The sequence below is a fragment of the Marmota flaviventris genome, chromosome 8, assembly GCF_047511675.1.
Source record: "Marmota flaviventris isolate mMarFla1 chromosome 8, mMarFla1.hap1, whole genome shotgun sequence".
NCBI classification, from domain to species: domain Eukaryota; kingdom Metazoa; phylum Chordata; class Mammalia; order Rodentia; family Sciuridae; genus Marmota; species Marmota flaviventris.
Window position 1 is genome coordinate 73,745,055 of NC_092505.1, and position 8,760 is coordinate 73,753,814.

An 8,760-nucleotide genomic window follows, 5' to 3' on the forward strand; every position below is an offset into this window, starting at 1 on the left:
TCTTTATAACCATTTAGCAATTTGTTTGGAAGCATGTGATTTAAAACATCATCACTTCTATGAATTAAATAACACAACATTTCAATTGATGACACTGTTGTTGAACCTTTTTGAAGAAAAATTGGCAAAAACTCTTTTGCAAAAGTCTTGGCAAAAGAGATCACTGATAGAGATTAGGATCTCATTGTTAGCTTCCATTGATTCTATTTAATGTTGATATGAAATTTGGGGGAAAAATAACTCAGAAAAAAATAATTTCTGTAACTCAATGTTTCAAAAGCTTCAGACATAACAAATAGTTTTGTAGTAATGGATCCGAGTGTGTATAAACAAAATTTAGACCTTTTTTTTGAGCTTCAATGGCAGCATCAAATACCTTCTATAGCTTTCATTGTGGAACAAAATTTAGCTTTATACAACCAAAAGGCAATAGTTCATGACTGCAAGAAATAAAGAGGCAACAGAAAAATTCAAGAACAAATGTGTCCTATAGTTTAACATCAGATGGGTTAATGTTACATAAATCATAATCACAAATAAGACTCCCCCCGTTGAGAATACAGTTTAGTTCAAATCTTCAGAGTGAAAATTAACCAAAAATTCAATGTTATTTTATCCATACAAACCATATGATTAATTCAGTGATCATTTTTTCCGTAAAACATAATCCTATCATCTCTAATATGTTAGAATTTTTAAGCTCAGAGCTTTTAAGGTTGAGAAGGCACTGTTGAACATCTCTTGTAAATCTTGAATGTGAATTCACTGTCATAGACTGTTATAGAATCACTGTGTTAAAATCAGCAATCTGGCTTGCTGAGAAGACCCTTCTCCTGTAATCATTTTGGAATTTGAACCACAAAGAAGGACTAATGTCCCATTAAAGTGTTGATTTAGTTAGCCATAAATGATGGCATTTGATGACTTCTTATATTGGTAATACCTCCACTTCTGTACTGTTAAAGGACATTGTGGACTGTGGCACTCATTGTTTACCTTTGTGATGTCCCCTTCTTCTCTCATTACTAACATGACAAATATTTGTAAGAGTCGAATTTGGTGAATGACAACAGCTGGGAATGAGATTTTTAGATGATTATTGGGTTTGAGCTAAGTATATGTCAGGATCCAAAATATGTTATTTTTTTTTGTTAAGTGAGCAGAAATTAGCCATTAGCCTTTTCACTGAATTTTACAACAGTATGATTTAGTTATTTAAAAGAAAAAAATTCATCTTTCTTAACCTGAACACACTAAAATATTTCAAATAATTTAAAACCTCTTCATTTCTTTCTTCATTCTGTTATTCCTTCCTTTTATTTGTTTGTTTTTTTTGTTTTGTTTTGTTTTTTAGACTCTGTGTTACCCAGACTGTGCTCAAATTCACAAGCATCTTGCTTCAGCCTCCAGAGTAGGTAAAATTAGAAGGCATGTGCCACTGACATCAGTTTATTTATTTATTTTTTTAAAATTGACTTACGGTAACTGTACATGTTTATGGGGAACAGTGTGATCATTTGGTACAGTACACATTATGTAATTGTTAAACCAGGGTAGTTAGCATTTCTATTTCATTTCTTTTATCATTTCTTTGTGTTAGTAAATTTCAAACTCTTCTCCTCCAGTTCTTTACTAAACAGTCAGTAAATTGTTGTGAACTATGGTCATCTACTGTGCTGTTGAACATCAGAACTTATTCTTCTTCTACAACTGTATTTAATTGGTACTTGTTATACAGTTTTCACCTATCTGTTTTTCCCTCCTACCATTTCTGATCACACTTGTACTCTCTATTTCTCTGAAATCAACTTTTTTACATAAGCTTCCACATATGAATTTGAACATGTGGTATTTATTTTTCTATGCTTCAATAATTTCACTTAAAATAACAGCTCTATCCAATTCTATCCATGTTACTGCAAATAATAGGATTTAATTCTTCTTTTGGCTTAATATTTCTCTCTTTGTACACACATTCTGTATACACACACACACACTTCATTTTCTTTATTCATTCATCTATTACTACTTTGATTCCATATCTTGCCTATTTTGAATAGAGCTTCAATAAACATGGAAATAAAGGTATTTCATTTATATGTGTGTGTGTGTGTGTGTGTGTGTGTTAGTATTCCCACCAGCATTTGTTACTTTTTTTTGTCTTTTTACTTATAATCACTCTACTAAAATAATATCTCCTAGTGTTTTTATTTGCATATCCCTGGTGATTAGTGATATTGGGCTTTTAAAAATATACCTGCCAAGTACGGTGCTACACACCTGTAATCCTAGCGGCTTGGGAGGATGAGGCAAGAGGATCTCAAGTTCAAAGCCAACCTCAGCAACTGCTAGGTGCTTAGCAACCCAGTGAGAACCTGTCTCTAAATAAAATAAAAAATAGGGCTGAGGATGTGGCTCAGTGGTGGAGTTCCCTGAGTTCAATCCTCCAGTAGCCCCCTCCAGGGACTTTTGAAAAATATCTATTCAGATAATTTTCCTATCATTAAATCAGATTATTCTTCTTATTTCTGTAGAATTACTTTAATCCCTTGTGTATTCTGGATTTTAATACTTTGGATAAATAGTTTTCAAATAATTCCTCCCATATTATTTTCATATGCAACTATACATGGTATTTATTGTGTTGAGGTACATTCCTTCTGTATCTAATTGGTCAAGGGTTTTATCATTGAAAATTTTTGAATTTTATCATATGTTTGTTCTGTGTCTATTGAGATGGTCATATGATTTTTATCTTTCATTCTGTTGATGTGATGTATTATATTTGTTGATTTACATATGCAGAACTATCCTTGTATCCCTGGATCAAATTCCGTTTGATCATGTGGTATAATCTTTCTGATGTGCTGTTCCATCAGTTTCCTAGAAATTGGGGAATTTTTGCATTTGTCTTTATAGGGATTTGTCTTGTTGTTTTATGAGATTGTGTCCTTGACTGGTTTTGGTATCAGGTTAATGCTGGCCTCATTGAATAGATCTGTAAAGGATCCATTGATTTTGATTTTTTGGAATAATTTTGAAAGAATCAATGATACTTCTTTAAATGTTTGGTGAACCAATGAGGCCATCTGGTCCTGGGCTTTTCTTTCTTTGGAAGCTTTAGTGTTATTATTACTCATTATTTGCTACTGGTCTGTTTAGGTTTTCTACATTTTCATGGTTCTATTTTGGAAAGATATGTGTACAGAAATTTATCCATTTATTATAAGTTTCCCAATGTGTGAGCATATAGTTGTTCATATTAGCCTTAATTATACATCATATTTCTGAGGTATCAATTGCAATGTATCCCTTTTATCTCTTTTTTTCATTTCCATGAAGGACCTCTCTTAGCTACAGTGTTGTTGCCATCTCATTTTTATAGCATTCTCCTATTTATCTCTACCTTACATATATGGATGCATCTTGAAATCAACCATAATAATGACATAGGAACCAGATGCTGATGGTCATGTTTTAGAAACATATATGTATGGTCACTGCCGAGAAGTGGGAAGAGAACTTACCTTTTTTGCTTCTATTTCATGGGGACATACACAGCATGATTACTCAGCCTTAATGTGCTAGTAGTCAATAATGAAATCTTCCTCGTCCCTTATACAGTCAGTCACATCTTCTTTATAGATGGATTATCTCAGGCAGTTTATTGTAACTTTGAGAATCTAACACACCTCCTGTGGACATGAAAGCCTGAACTCTTCATAATTGCTCTAATGGTGTAAGACAGAGGCTTCAGCTCTCAAAGTAAAGTTTTATAAGTGCTCCAATATTAAAGATGTAAGTATGATCATTTTCAATATACATGTGCTATTACTTTTACCCAAGAGTGGGTTTTATGTTGCACCCAACCACCCCTTATGCTAAAACTCAGTCTTTGGCACTGAATCATAATGTTGGTCCTTGTCACGTCATCTCTCTTCATAATAAAATTTCTAAAGTTTGTGGTCTCGCAGGGAATCTCAGTCTATTAAATGTGCTTGTGTATGTCTGAACACCACTGTGGAAAAATTTCAGTCCCCGGCTTCTTTGTCTTCTTCTTTAGAAAGCCTTTAAGTTTTTATTTGAATAAGTTTGTTTACCCATTAAACAAATACCCATTTCTTTTTCTCTATATGCCAGAAAAAGATTTAGGCATAGAGTTACAAAGAAAAGATAAAACTTTGTGAACTCCTATATGTTTCTCTCCACAGTAATGAGAAAAAAGTAAAAACTATAATCTCAGATAGTCATTAGTGCTAAAAAGAAAACTAATGAAGGGAGAATAGCCTATGCTAGGGTTGAGGATGCTTAAAAGTTTTAGAGGGTCATCAGGGATGACCCACATACACTTTGAACCCTACATGAAGAAACTGTGAAAGTGAGCCCAGATATATAATATGGGAAGATATCAGTGGAAGCAGAGAATGCCAAAACCTTATAGTCCTCAGGAAGAAGTGGCCTGGGTTACTGTAGTTAAGAATAGACATAGGGCTGAAGTCTTTCCTCCACAGAACAGCGAATTCTATGTTTGTTCAGTGACCTAGTCAAGACACTCATTTGTAATGAAGAGAAAAAAAGTAGTTGACATTATCAATCTACTACAGATTAACATGGGACACAGATGAGGATCAGTAGACCACGAAAAACCAAGATAAAGAAAGAAAAAATGCTGGAGCATCAAGGTAAAATACTGTGCCTTCCCATATCTAGCTACAGATATAATTCCTTGGTGAAGGGTGATTAAAAGATAATGTAGAACTAACATGTATTTACATTTGAAAGTATTGATCCAAGATCTCTGCTTAATAAGCAGTGTGTACAATGCATAGAGTAGTAGACTTAGAGGAACTAAATAATTTTCAATTGATTTAGTGTTTTGTTTATAAGTTTTATCAAAGATAGGAACATTTAGCTATAGAAACCCAATAGTAAGTGAATTCAAACTTTGCTGCTTTTAAACAGCCAGAGTGAAATAGAATCTGGCAACATTCTCAGTTGCTGTTTTAAAGAATATACTGTTATTTGAAATGCCCAATTTTGCATGCCTCTTTTTGTGTGAGGCCACATTCTTCATTCAATATATATTTCACAAGTACCTGTTATATCCAAAGCTCTTAGGTGCTATAGACACAGACATGAATCAAACTACATCCCTACTCTCATAGAGAATGCTGGTGGGCCAGGCATGTCAGGTACTAAGTGCTATAAAGAAAAATGAGGGTAAGTTAATGGATAATTTCCATGGGATATTTCTTGAGAAGACATATCAATCAGAATATGCTTCCACAACAAATAATCCTCCCAAATTTGGTGACTTTAACACAGTTTTCTTTCCTGTTCATGGTGTATGTACATTGTGGGTTGGCACAAGATTCTGATCATTGAAATCATTTAGGGACCTTAGCTAAAGAAGCAGACAACATCTTGAATGTCACTGGTCATTGCATTTAATGGAAAAGAGAATTTGGGGAACATTGGATCCAGCAAATGTGACACATCTCACTTGTACCTATAACTTATTACCCCCAAATAGTCTAACTGTCCACCTAAACCAGAGGGTAGCCAGAAAGTAGGTTACACACACACACACACACACACACACACACACAAATATCTATTAGGAAACCCTACTGACCCCCAATGTTGGATAAAGGACTCTCTGAAGAAGTGATATGTGAGCTGAGACCTGAGGTAATGAAGGAACAAGAGCTGGATACAGTATTTCTGGCAGAAAATAGAATAAGAAAGCTAAAGCATATTTAATTTATTAAAAAAAATGTTAAAACCTTCATCAAAATAAAAATGTAACTATCAAATATAAGAGCATAAAATAGAAGCTACCTGTGGAGAGAACATAATTACAAATTATGTATCTGGTAAAAGACATGTATCCGAAATATACAAAGAACAATTACAAGTTAATAATAAGAAAACAAAAAAAAACCCTAATTTCCAAAATATAGGAAAAAAATTTAGACATTTCATCAAAATGATATATAAATGGCAACTAAATAAACAAAAATGTTTTAATATAATGAATCATAACAAAATGAAACTCCAATGAGATACCATACACAATCATTAGAATAGCTATAATAGAAACAACTGACTACATCAAATGTTGCAAGGATATGGAGACCCTAGACCTTCATACATCATCAGTGGTACTGTAAAATGGCATAATTACTTAAAAAAATGTTTTGGCAATTTCTGAAAAAGTTAAGTGTACACTTATCATAGAGCCCAGTAATTTAATTCCCAGTTTCTACCAACGAAAAATACAAACACTAAAACTCATATTAATATTCATAACAATATTATTCAAAATAGTCAAAATTAGGAAAAAACTCAATGTCCAGTATGTGATAAATATATAAACAAATGTAGTATAGCTATAAAATGGAATTCTAGTCAATAATAAAACTGCTGAACTACTGAAAAAAAATACTATAGCATAGATATGCCTCTAATCCGTTATTCTAAATGAATAAGACAGACAGAAGAGGCTGCTTTGTGTTTTATAATTCTATTTATATTCAATAATCAGAAAAGGTAAATGAAATTATGCTCTCTTGAAACTGGGAGTAGGAGTAGAAATTAACCAATTGACTGCAAATGGGCAAAATGTAACAGTTTTGGAATAAAGAAAGTATTCTGAGACTAAATAGTATTGAGAATTGTAGAAATGACATAAATTTATAAAATTGAAAATGTACACTGGCAATGAGTAGATTTTGTGGCATTTAAAGGATGCCTTGATAAAGCAGCTTTATTTAAAAAAAAAGAAAAGAAATAATGAGAAGGCCAGTGTGGCTCATGTAGACTAAAGACAGAAAAGAACCATAGAAGGTATAGTCAGAGGTATGGCTAGTGGCCTTGTCATATGATCACTGAAGCTGTGGCATGGCATCAGAGTTTGGACTTATTTATAAGTATATAGGAAGTCAGTGGACAGTTCTGGGTACCAGACAGACTGAAATTAGATTATATATTCAAAGGAAATTCTGGTTGACTTTCTGTGGGACATAGATTAAAGTAAGACTATAAATTTAGAGGCTCTTTATAGGAGTTTAGGTAAGAAAATATAGATAGAAGAGTGGTGTAGCAGAGGTAGTAAAAGATATTCAAATATAGAGCTTCCCAGATTAGATCATGGATATGGTTGGGCCACTAGACTTTTATGCTTTCATTACCAAGTAATTTGAATAAAAAACATCTTTATCCCATTCCTCTGCCTCTGTTCAATCTTTATCCTAAGGCTTAGACTTAAGGGAGGAGGTACTGATTAAATGTGAATCATAGTTTTGATGCTTACACAATTTGATAATTTAAAAAACAGAATAAAACTACTTTTTTATTTTTCATGTGATTACCTAGTATAAATAAAGCTGCATTGAGATGGTCAAGTTTCTTTGCTCATCCATTAAATAATGTATTTTTTTTTGAGGCTGCAACAAATTACTCCATGCTTTCATGATAATCATTCAAAAGAGTTGAACAGAATTAGGTCAATGGACCTCAATTTCTATGATATGTGATGTACAATTTGGGTTAACAGTTTAGTACTCAAATAAATCAAATATAAACTGTAGATATTTTTGAGTGCAATTTTCTTTCCCAAATTTGAAGCATGATTTTCTATTACAATAATGCATTTTATTTTTGAAGAATAATTTTGGAGTAATTTTAAGTAATTAAATATATTGAACAGTAATTTTGAAAATTGCCTGTGTGAAGGAAATAGGTATAGCAATTTATTTTTTTCTTTTTATAGGTTGAACTTACAGAACTAAACATAAAATCTTTAAATTTTGAAGGAACAAAGAACTTAGGAAGAAATAAATTATGAAGTTAGCTTTAAGTATTTTCACATTACAGATTTTACAATTTCTCCTAATAGAAAATTAAGACAGTAGAAAAATTCACATAACTACTGAATTAGGGTGGGTATAGTTTATTACTTTTATTATTTTAGAATCTTTTTTTCTGCTTTTTTTCAATGGTGAGGACCTCCCCAGGAGAATATGTTTCTCATAAGGATCTCCTCAGAAGAGAAGAGGAAGCTGCTGGAGCTGAGCCCCACTTCCTACTTCATGGATGTGAAATGCCCTGAATGCTATACTGTAACTGTGGTCTTTAGCTAGGCAAAAATGGTAGTTTTGTTTGTTGGCCTGCTCCAGCAGATAAGAGGAAAAGCAAGGCTTACAGAAGGATGTTCCTTCAGGAGACAGTGGTGCTAAAACAACTCTGAATCCAGACGAGTGGGAAACCGTCCAATAAACACATTTTGGATATATTTTTTTAAGTTTTCTTTTCCTCAAGAAGTTTAAATTAATAGTCCATTCATGAAGGTTAATTGTTTATGGGCTTATAGATTGTATACTGAATGCTAGGTGACAATTTTATGACTCGTCACCCCCGTTTTCTTTCTAGGAAATGGTTTCTGCTAGTCGAAGCAAAATAATTGTGGCCTTGTGATATGTCTGATTTTTTAAATTTCCTTTCCTTATTGTACTAATTGTGGAATCTCTCTACCAAGCATGGTTTTTATAGTAAAACAAAATAAGCAACAAACATAACCAGTCTCTGGAGGAACAGTTAAACTCCAGTGTCTTAGTTTACTATCAGAAGTTAACTTATTAAATATGAAAATTGATGTTAATTATGGCTGAGGGGCTCTCTTCTACTATTTCAGTAGGTCAGCCTCTTTCCTTGCAATGATATAATCTTCAGCACCTAGTTTTCTTTCTGCTGCTTTAA

The 8,760-nt window shown here is 32.9% G+C and overlaps 1 pseudogene; it reads left to right on the forward strand.

The window, feature by feature from the left end:
• The first annotated feature begins 8,093 nt into the window (after positions 1–8,093).
• On the forward strand, positions 8,094–8,240 carry LOC114098973 (small ribosomal subunit protein eS27-like; annotated as a pseudogene).
• The last annotated feature ends 520 nt before the right edge of the window (positions 8,241–8,760 follow it).